The sequence below is a fragment of the Nicotiana tomentosiformis genome, chromosome 3 (genome assembly GCF_000390325.3).
Source record: "Nicotiana tomentosiformis chromosome 3, ASM39032v3, whole genome shotgun sequence".
Lineage (NCBI taxonomy): Eukaryota > Viridiplantae > Streptophyta > Magnoliopsida > Solanales > Solanaceae > Nicotiana > Nicotiana tomentosiformis.
The window spans coordinates 40,321,014-40,332,519 of NC_090814.1; positions in this window are offsets into that span (position 1 = coordinate 40,321,014).

Below are 11,506 nucleotides of genomic sequence, written 5' to 3' on the forward strand. Positions count from 1 at the left end.
CAAATGTGGATGGTCTTCGGGAAAGAATCATGACCGAGGCTCACACTTCTACATATTCCGTGCACCCGGGCTCTACATAGATGTATCATGATCTTGGGGAAGTCTACTGGTGGAATGATATGAAGAGGAATGTAGCAGACTTTGTGGCAAGATGTCCAAATTGTCAGCAAGTGAAGGCCGAACACCAAAGGCCCGATGGGTTGGCACAGAATATTGAAATTCTGATGTGGAAATGGGAGATGATCAATATGGACTTTGTGGTAGGACTACCTCACACTCCTTGCAAGTTCGACTCGATTTGGGTAATTGTGGATCGACTCACGAAATCAGCACACTTCTTACCCGTTAACGCTACTGACACATCAAAACAGTACGCTCAGTTGTATATCAAGGAAATGGTCAGGTTGTATGGCACTCCAGTTTCTACTATATCAGATCGAGGGGAACAATTCACAGCTAATGTTTGGAAGAAGCTTTAGCAAGGTTTGGGTACTCAAGTGAATCTTAGTAAAACCTTTCACCCGCAGACTGACGGGCAGGCAGAGCAGACTATTCAGACACTCGAGGATATGTTGTGTGCTTGTGTTCTTGACTTCAGTGGTACCTGGGATGATCATTTGCCGATCATAGAGTTTTCCTACAACAACGATTATCATGCTAGCATTCAGATGGAACCATTCAAGGCTTTATATAGTAGGAGATATAGATCTATCATTGGGTGGTTTGAGATTGGGGAAGCAAAGTTGATAGGGCCAGACCTCGTGCTTCAGGCTATAAAGAAGGTTAAGATTATTACAGAATGGTTGAGAACTTCCCAAGGTCGTCAGAAGTCCTATTCAGATATACGTCGTAGGGATTTGGAGTTCCAAGAGGATGATTGGGTATTCTTGAAGGTTTTCCCCATGAAGGGGGTAATGCGATTTGGTAAGAAGGGGATATTGAGTCCAAGGTATGTCGGGCCGTACAAAATTATTCAGAGGATCGGTTAGGTGGCTTATAGGCTAGAACTACCTCCAGAGATGTCTTTAGTGCACCCGATGTTCCACGTATCCAGGTTGAAGAAGGTGGTTGGGGATCCATCGCTTATTGTTCTGGTTGAGACTATCGAGGTTAATGAAGAATTGACTTATGAAGAAATTCCAGTTGCCATTTTTGATAGGCAAGTTTGAAAGTTTAGGAATAAAGAGATTGCCTCCGTGAAAGTGTTATGGCGAAACCAACAAGTCGAAGAGGCCACCTGGGAGGTCGAGGAAGAAATGAAGAAGAAATACCCTCATTTGTTTGAATAGTCATGTATTTATAAAGTTATGTTCTATGAAAATGTTAAGAGTTTACCTTCTATGAATTATGTATCATTTGTACAGTCGATGTTAAGGGTGTTCCCTTTTGGTGATATACAGCTCGTAAGGCCATGGTTGCAATTATTTTTATGATATATTGCGTCGTTGGTTCATGAATATGTTGTTAGGGTTGATTTTTGGGATTCTCTAATAGGTGGCTAGACGCAGTTACAAGGGAAACTCTAGAGAAACTTTTGGAAATTTGGGGAGTTAGTCAAAAGTTGGAACTATTGGTGTGTTATAGCAGCTAAGTTACATTAGTTTCTAATGGCAGATATTGGCCCTCATTCGAGGACGAATGATCTTAAGTGGGGGAGGATGTAAGGCCCCGTAAAGTTTTTCCTAAGACCCGGGGTTTCGTGGTGTCGAAGTAGGCTTATGTATTGGCAATTGTAGATTCAGACTTTTTGGGTTGAGTAGTGCATTGGGGAGTTGAAGAAAATTTTTGGAAATACAGGGCATTTTCTGCGGTCCATTCTGCAGTCGCAGAACTAATTTGCTGACCGCATATCTACCGCAGACCGAAGCAGAAATTTGGGCAACATTTTTGGACCATTATGCGGCCGCATAATCATTTTGCGAGATGCATAACTCCTCGTAGATCCAATACAAAAACATTTTGGAGGAACGTTCTGCGGTGCATTATGCGACCGCAGATTAGGTCTGAGGACCGCAGACTTGCATCGGGGCTTTATTTTTTCTAATTTTTGAACCCGACCCCATTCTTATAAAACAACCTTGGGTGTGGGAGTTGTTTATTTTATATGCATGTACCATCAAGGGTAGTGGGAAGATTGTTTAGCTTTTTTGGGTGAACTTTGGGTAGTAGGGTGAAAGAATCCACCATAGGAGGATCTTGAAACCTTAATGCTCACCTAGTGTTTGATAAAATACTCTAGTGAGCTGGAACTATGAACTCCTTCCTAATTTGTGTTCAATTTTGCTATATCTTTAAATAGATCGAAGTGGATAAGATTTTCGGAATATTGTAGTAATTTAAAAAGCTCGAGGCAAGGTATGTTGGCTAAATTCTTCTCTTATAATTGAACCCCACAATGTCCTTGTAAGTCCCGTGATGCTCATTATAAATTGATTATTCCAAATAAGCTTTGTGCCAAAATAATTATGCGTTCGATATGTATTCCAAAAATTCTTGTTAATGTTTGAGAATGTGGTTTAAGTATGGGCTGTGTGTTATTATGTTATGATTTAAAAGCATGATTCTAAAGAAAACTATCATGTCAATTGTGTAAGAAATCATATGTACCTAAGACCCTAAAGTTCTCAAATATGTGTTTAAAGTCTTAATTAGAAAGGCCTTGTTGTTGATTATCCATGATGATAATTGAAAGTGAAAGAAGAGGACATGAAATATGATGTGAGGCAATCGTGCCAAGAATGATATTGCATCATGGCCATTGGTGCCAATGAAATGAATGATATGAAAAAGATTATGAAATGAGTGATAAATCTTTTTAATAATAAATTCCTTGGGAGTATCGTTTAGCCACCGAGGAATGGTAGGTCGGAACAACCTAACCCCGAAACTACACGTGCCGGTGTAGGAGTGATCAAGGGGTAAATCCCCGTGTTAATGTGATGAGACTGTTTCCCCTTATATGGGATGAGATTAGTGTGTTGAGATGTTTCTCCTTAAATGGGGTGAGATTATTGCTAGCGAGATGTGATGTGATGTCGACCCACACAACATTGTGGTGAGACAGCTTAGCCGATCGGGTTGAGATTGGACGCCATGCCGCACACATGGTAGTATTGTGAGTGTATGTATCGGGGCGAGACGGCGTCCGGCTGAGATCGGACTCCATGCTAAAACACGGTGGTGTATCAGTGCTAAAGATATCCCAACTTAAATTACTGAAACCTACTTGAAATTTACCTTTCCCCTAACTTGACACCTTGATACTGTTTGAGTCTTTTATTGATTTCATGTTTTATTCTCTATTTACTGTTGCTCGTTCTATTGAGAGGGTGTTTAGTTTTACATACTAGTACTATTCCATATGTACTAACATCCCTTTTGACGGGGGCGCTGCATCTTTATTGGATGCAGGTGGTTCTATATCAGGTGGTATTGATCAGTGATAGCAGCATACCCTCTCCTCAGCTGACTTAGTGAGCCCCACTTCATTTCGAGGTCAGGTATCTCTTATCCTTTGTACATAGCATTTTGAGGTATAGTCGGGGCCTTGTTGCCGGCACTGTCATAACACTCTTTTATTCCTGTTAGAGGCTTCATAGACATAGTGTGGGTAGTATCTATTTTTGGGAAGGTTAATCTAAAAATGCTGTAATCGTATCATCTGTTCCACTTTAATTATGATTGTACAAGGTAATGTTTTGGAGACTTGTTAATGACGTAACTAATGGAAATGAACTAGTGTTTTCACATGACCTCTTACTGTCTAATTAATGAAATGTATTCTTCTCTTTATTCATAGGTGAGTTGGGTAGACGACACTGTACAGGCTTGCTCGACTTGGGGTAACTCCGTTGAGCGCCGGTCGGGCTCCCCGAAGTCGGGGAGTGACAGAATACCATATAAAATGCTTGGCATCAGTGGAAAGATAATCTCGTGAATATTCGGACTGCCAGTGATATAACATACGATTCTGCCATGGTCCTTCGGCCCGATCCAGAATAATGTGTACACTGCCGAGGGTCGAGCGGCACGAACAATAGATCATCTATTATACTGCTGAGGCATTCGTCCCGCTCCACAAGTAAGGAAGGAAGTCATTGAATTATGAGTCACGTGCTTACAATACAGTACATGAGCACAAAGTGAATATAACCTTTACCGTTTCTCCAATAACTTTCCAAACAACTCAAGGTAATAAGGCTCGACCTAACATATATATATATATATATATATATATATATATATATATATATATATATATATATATATATCTCCAACTCAATTTCAATTATAAATTCAATTCATTAAGCCAGCAGAGTGAGTTCAAGTAATTCACATATTACATGATAAAGTCCTAAGTCTACCCGGACATAAACTTTAGCTACGTACGGACTCTCGTCACCCCGTGCGTACGTAGCACTCGCAACTAGAAGAACATAACATTTGTTTCACCTAGGGGGTAGTTTCCCCCTTACAAGGTTAGACAAGAGACTTACCTCGCTCCGAAGTTCCATAACCGGCTCCAATGCCACTCTAACACCTCACACCGATGCTCGTCGATCCAAAGCTAGTCAACCAATCATGAAAACCAATAAACATATACTCCAACATCACAATAAATTAATTTATAACACCTCCCAACTCGGCTCGAAGAGTCAACAAAGTCAACCCTTAGGTCCACATGCCCGGATTCCAAAAATTTAGATAAACATTACCCATAACATTACGAACTCAAATATATGATTTATTCCTAATTCCATTTCAAATATCGTGGTCAAAATCTAAAATTATCAATTCTACTTTTTTCTCTTAAAATCTCATAATTTCCACAAATTTTCATGTTAAAATCCTTATGAAATCCTTGAAATTAACTTACAATACGTGGGAAGTACTTACCTTGCAATAGATGATGAGAATCCCCTCTTGAAGAGGTCCAAAAATTGCCCAAACCAAATAAAAATGTGGGAGAAATGGGCTAAATCTCGAATTAAAAGCACCCCACTGCCCAACGACTTTCGCATCTACGGTCCACCAGTCGCACCTGCAGAACAATATATCGCAGGTGCGGTCCCCTCTAAGACCAGCCATCCTCACTTCTGCGGAAAAATGCTCGCTCCTAAGAGCCTTCACCAGCCTACCCGCTCCGCTTCTGCGGAAGGTTTGGTCGCGCTAGCGGTTGCATACCTGCGTTCAAGCCTTCGCATCTACGGAAGGCCATGCCTCTCCTCCTTCGCTTCTACTCTCAACTGCCCGCATCTGCGAGCTCGCAGGTGCGACCAAAACCTCGCACCTGCGCATCCCCCTGCCCAGCACAACTCTGCACCTGCGATGCCAAACACGCCCCTGCGGTCTCGCACCTACGACCAAATCCTTCGCAGGTGTGATCGCACCAGACCTGGTGCACTTCAGCAGTTGCCCAAGTCCAAACTCATCCCAATTTCCAATCTGAATCACCCCCGAGGCCCCTGGGACCCCATCCAAGCACACCAACACATCCCAAAACATGATACCAACTTAGCCGAAGCCTCAAATCACGTCAAACAACATCAAAATCACGGATCGACGGCCAACCTTTACGTTTAACGCGTTCGAATTACACTTAAACATCCCGGAATGACGCCAAACTTTACGTGCAAGTCACAAATCATGATACGAACCCATTCCAAGGCTCGAAAACCCAAACGGACATCGATAGCACCAAAGTCCACTTTAAATCAACTTAAGAAATACTTAAACCTTTAAAATGCCAACTTTCCATATTAAGAACAGAAATGCTCCCGGGCCACCCGATACTCAACCCGAACATACGCCCAAGTCCAAAATCATCATACGAACCTATTGGAACCTCTAAATCCCGATTCTGAGGCCGTTTACTCAAAAGTCAAACCTTAGTCAACTCTTCCAGCTTAAAGCTTTCGAAATGAGAATTTTCCATCCGAATCAACTCCGAACTTCCCGAAATTCAATTTCGACTACGCGTACAAGCCATAATACATGAAGTGAGGCTACTCAAGGCCTGAAACCGCCGAATTACGTGCTAGACCTCAAAATGACTGGTCGGGTCGTTACATTCTCCCGCACTTAAATATACGTTCTTCCTCGAATGTGCTAAGAACTGCTCCGGAGTTGCCCCAAAATCTTTGTTCAACACCTTGTGCACCTACCCATGACACCACAACCCAGTTGAGCACATTAGCTCGAGCCAGACTGAAGATCCTCCCTTTTATTTAGTCAACAAGCCTTAGAACCAAATTCCAACCCCCGAATTTCTCTACAAGACCTGATTCTAACATACTTAAACCGTATCAATCACTACACACTGTACCAAAACATGATCATACACCTTTGCTGTACTCACACCATGCACCGCATAATTCACATGCCCATAATATATCATCCGACCACAATAGCTGAAATTTCACGAATCTAATGCTCGCAATACGCCTCACAACATATGGAATCCCTGTTCCAACTCTCGCAATACCGCCACGACGAAAGAGATGTGTAGAAACTCATAACCACCTGCCAAAACAATAAATCATGGGGTCTCTTCACCTGACAAGCACCATTACCTCATTCTGAATTGAATAACAATATTTTCTCTTTAATATACCCTACTTAAATCTGATCGCACTGATCTCAGGTCCAATAATCCCATCTCACCGAGTACAGGCTGCTCAGGTAATAAAAAACCTCAAACACCATCTAAAATCTTATATGACGCCATCCATGTGCCAAAAAGATACAACCAGAATATGAATCATAATGAAAAACGAACTCTGGCAAGGAACTACCCAGCCGGCATAACGAATGAAACGGCCAAGTCAAATTATGGTTCCATCTCATAGATAAGAAATAAGGCACAAAAATAAGTATAAGGAACCGTACTTAAAATCTCACTGTTGCGGCGTGCAATCCGATCCAACTATGACACTATTGCGGCGTGCAACCCGATCCAAACATGACACTGTTGCGGCGTGAAACCCGATCCAAATATGACATCGTTGTGGCGCGCAACCCGTTCCACACAACATACCCGTGGCGGCGTGCCACCCGATCCAACAATACACCCGTGGCGGCATGCCACCCGATCCACATAACAATCAATAAGGAAACACCCATCAAGTCGAAATGCTTATACTTACGAATGCTCGAATATCGACCACAAACACGCCAAGTGCATAATACAACCCTGAGGAGATGGGTAGTGCCATACGCTACAAAAACCCAAGCACGACCAAGGTGCAATAAATAACATGCATCTCGAGAGCCATCTTACTCATATAACACCACAAGCTACATGGGATCACAACATATGTGCGAATAATCAAGCCATCTCACAACCCACCTGGCACAATAAAGTATTACATAGAATAGATGACGACGGGATTAACATCCAATGCTCGAAGACTCCTCCGTAAGCAACGCTACGCTAAATGAACACATCCGGCCTGATGTAGAGCGTACCTTCACATTAGACCCACCAACGGACCTCAAGTCGATTATGATCATACCATACTGGACCACAACCTTCCAAGGATCCGCAATGGCCATATGCATGACACACACGAGCAGCCGTCCAATTCGAAACAAACTCCCACAGTCCACAACCAAAGGAATAGAGTGCCTCTCAATCATAAGCTCTCACATTAGCGATAATACCATAGTCTCCATACTTGGTTCAATCTTTAACAATCAAGTCACTAACATGTTACACTTATATGATCTCCTCGTGGGATATACCCCCACAATCTTCCACATCAGGTAGTAAAATCTGAACGTTAATGGCCATCAGCCATTTTATTTCCACAGTGCTAGTCAAGCATCCGCAAATCAATACACGATGCCTCTTACCTCAGACACCGTTCTTAGGTGACACTAATATAATGCCAGCTTACTCTAAGCATCTGAAATTTTCTCCTCGCTCCTCTGAGCTCGTGATATTCTTGCCAACATCGAACTGCAACCTTGATCCCTCACTTCCAATTCCCATGCCGCTCACTGCACCTATCCTGCCGCTACGTGATAGTACAAGAATTTATCATAACCCCTGAAACACTAGTAGAATAAGCACTCCATTGGCTAGGAACCTTTAACTTAACTCATTTTAGAAGAACCATTGCAACATGCAACTGAATTCCCATAACAATAGAAAATACAAACCTCAAGTCATGGTCTAAACCGTCGTAACTCTTTCGGGATCCATTTACTCATAACAAAGCCATTAGAATCAAATACCTCCCAAATCAATCAAATTATGATGGCTGTCAAGCCCACACGTACAACCACCAACCACTTGTATAACGTTACGCGCCGAAGGAACTGATCATTGCCACAATCATGCTGGTTCAAACCATTACCAACCGACCCAACTTCCTCCAATTTACTCTTGACCTGCCTTAGAAATAATAATAGCTCCATTCAAAAACATAACGAACTCAATCATCACTCATCCCGAGTGACTCGACTCACGAGATCACATCGTCTCGATACCCATGAACCATCTCATACCCTCATCATGCGCACAATAACGTCTCCAACTGGTACACCCATTCCGAAGGACCTTCCGCAAATCCAAAATTATTTCTTCCATTTCTCCAATACTGCCCCGCAGACCCGATGATAACATAGAAAATTCCCCAAGTATTCTTCACACTCTGTTGCAAAATCCCGATCTTCATCCACACCATGAACCCAAAGTCCTTAGACACCACACTTACATCCTTGAACCCATTAGAACCACTATTAAGAACCACCAAATCTGACATGGTCCCGAGTATAATCAAACTCCATCGCTCTATTAGTATATGAACACTCCCAAAGAAGCAACCAGATTAATTCTTTTCCTTGTACATCACATCTACAAGAAGCATAAACAATGAGTCTTCCCAAAATCTGCACATGAGTCGATAAGGCGAAATATAGCACACATTCATCAAGTTCTTTGCTCGAATTACCCCTGATGTTTTTCTTTTCTTAGTCATAAATAATCCACCAATGCACCGATGACCAGAAATCGCACAAGTAGAATACCTTGCAATCCGATCATAGACGGTGGGCTCCCCCACTTAGCTTTAAGCTACCATCACATAATGTAGAACCCGCAAAGATTCCTCCTTGTCAATTGCCATGATCTCACACCGTCAACTAGCCAAATTTCTCATAGTCCCTTGTTAAACGTTTCTTGAACATTGGAATTATCTGCCACAATCGCATATTTGACCTTCTGCGAGTAGTAAGTAGAACTATTCATAGAAACTTCATCAAAATCACGCAACCGCTAACTTACCCACAAGAGATATCCCACCTGTGGAATTCCATACCGACATCTTCCAACGACGCTGCACTGGGTACCACTACTTCAAAATCAGTAAACCCTTCTGAGTCCACGCTCGTCCACCGGCTGTACAAGTCTGTTCATTCCCCATTGACATCAACTGAAAGTCCGACAATACCTTCCAAACTCGAGGTCACATCGAATCCCATAACGATAATCAAGCTTTTACATCCCTAAGTACTCCAAGCAAACTTATTTCCGTCATATTCAACCTTCCTCAGCACAGTAGCCACTATTCCAAATAAAATTCGTAGACCTAGTCACTGCCCACCATGATTCCCAAATTGCTCTAATCTTTTATCAAGGCATGTGGCGATCCTACCACAGAATCCATATGCTACTCTGCCACTCCCACTTCAGTTAAACCATATCCTTTAGGCAACTTCTCGACCTCTGCTTTTCATACTTTACCTGCTAGCAATTCAATCACCGCGAGACACCTCCCACCATGTCCTTCCTCATCCTTCGCTACACAAATATTGCCTCGAATCAAAATCCATCTCTAGAACACCTGAACTAATAAATTGCTACCAACTCTAAGCCTCTTCGAAGATCATCTTTCTCGAGCCATCAACATTAGAAACACTGATACGATTATGAAACCGCTACACACCGCCATCTCTGAGAACCGCTTCTCAAACACAATTTCACAACACCTTGCCCCGAAGGCAAATCAAGAAGAACATAACACCGATGAACCTTAATGCATTCAAATAAGGACGACGACACCACATCACACATGAGAATTCCACCACGCTCGAAAATATTAAGTCTCGTTATTCCATCACCCAAATCCTGAACATCCATAGTCTGATTGCCTTTCCTCCGCTGGAATTAAATGCCGAACCTCTAAACCATGAACCGAGAAATCCACCTTTCGAGTCATACACTACCGCGACCCGTAAATGAGCAATCTACCATTCACAATAACACAACACGATAACAACGCACGAACATCATAACAATATGTGCATAACATCAAAACCATAGGCAATACTTATACAGGGCTGGAATGACAGAACCCCTTCCACAAGACGACGATAATAACTTGCTCGAATACATAGGGAGAAATATCATGCACCACATCTGTAGTACTACTATAACTCCTCGCTGTCCCAATTAATAACAAGCGCTCCATGTCGCATAAGATTGAGTAGGAAGGAAATGAAGGCATAAGATTCAATGGAATCAAACAGCACAAAGAGGAATCAAGAAGGGAAGTGCTCCCAACAGCCCCGTAGCCTCTCAAAGATAAGTACAAACGTCTCCGTACCGATCCGCAAGACTCTACAAGACTTGCTCATGACTCGTGAGACCCAAGTGAACCTAACGCTCTGATACCAATAGACCGTGATAGCACTCAACGTCGTCGTTAGGAAAGCCCACGGTGAACTACCAACTTAATTATGAACTTTATTATTTCCGAAATCGTGAATTTTATTAGATAAAGAAATCAATGCATTAAAATCATGGAAACTTAAAATTTTAACAAAATAGATAATAAAAGTGTATAAATGCTAAGCAAAATCACAAACAACTTCTAGAACATCCCAAAACCTGGTGTCACAAGTGCATGAGCATTTACTAAGGAATACAATAATAATACAACATATGTCCGGAATGTAAATAAGACAGGATAAAGTAAATAGTATGATGAAGACTCTGTGGGCTGCGATGCATAGCCTGAAATGCAGCTCACCATAAAGTTTCCTCTGCAGCTGCGCCTACGCGCCAAGATGACCACCAGATGAACATGTCAGATCCTGCACATTTAGTGTAGAAGTGCAGCATGAGTACATAAATCAGTGCGTACCCAGTAAGTATCTAGCCTAACCACGGAGAAGTAGTGACGAGGGGTCGACATCGACACTTACTAGAGGTCCAATAAAGCAATATAATAAATCATAAGAAGATATGAAGCACACATCAATAATGGGGTAAATCTGTAAGTTACATAATCTTCCAAATATTTCTTTTAGAGGTATGAGTTTCTCAGTCTTGTATTCTACCTCAACAACTCAGATATATCAAGTGCTAGAATTAAATGAATAAGGAATACCATACAAAGTGCAGGCATTAGTGGAAAGATAATCTCGTGAATATTCGGACTGCCCGCGATATAACGTACGATTATGCCGAGGTCGTTCGGCCTGATCTAGAATAATGTGT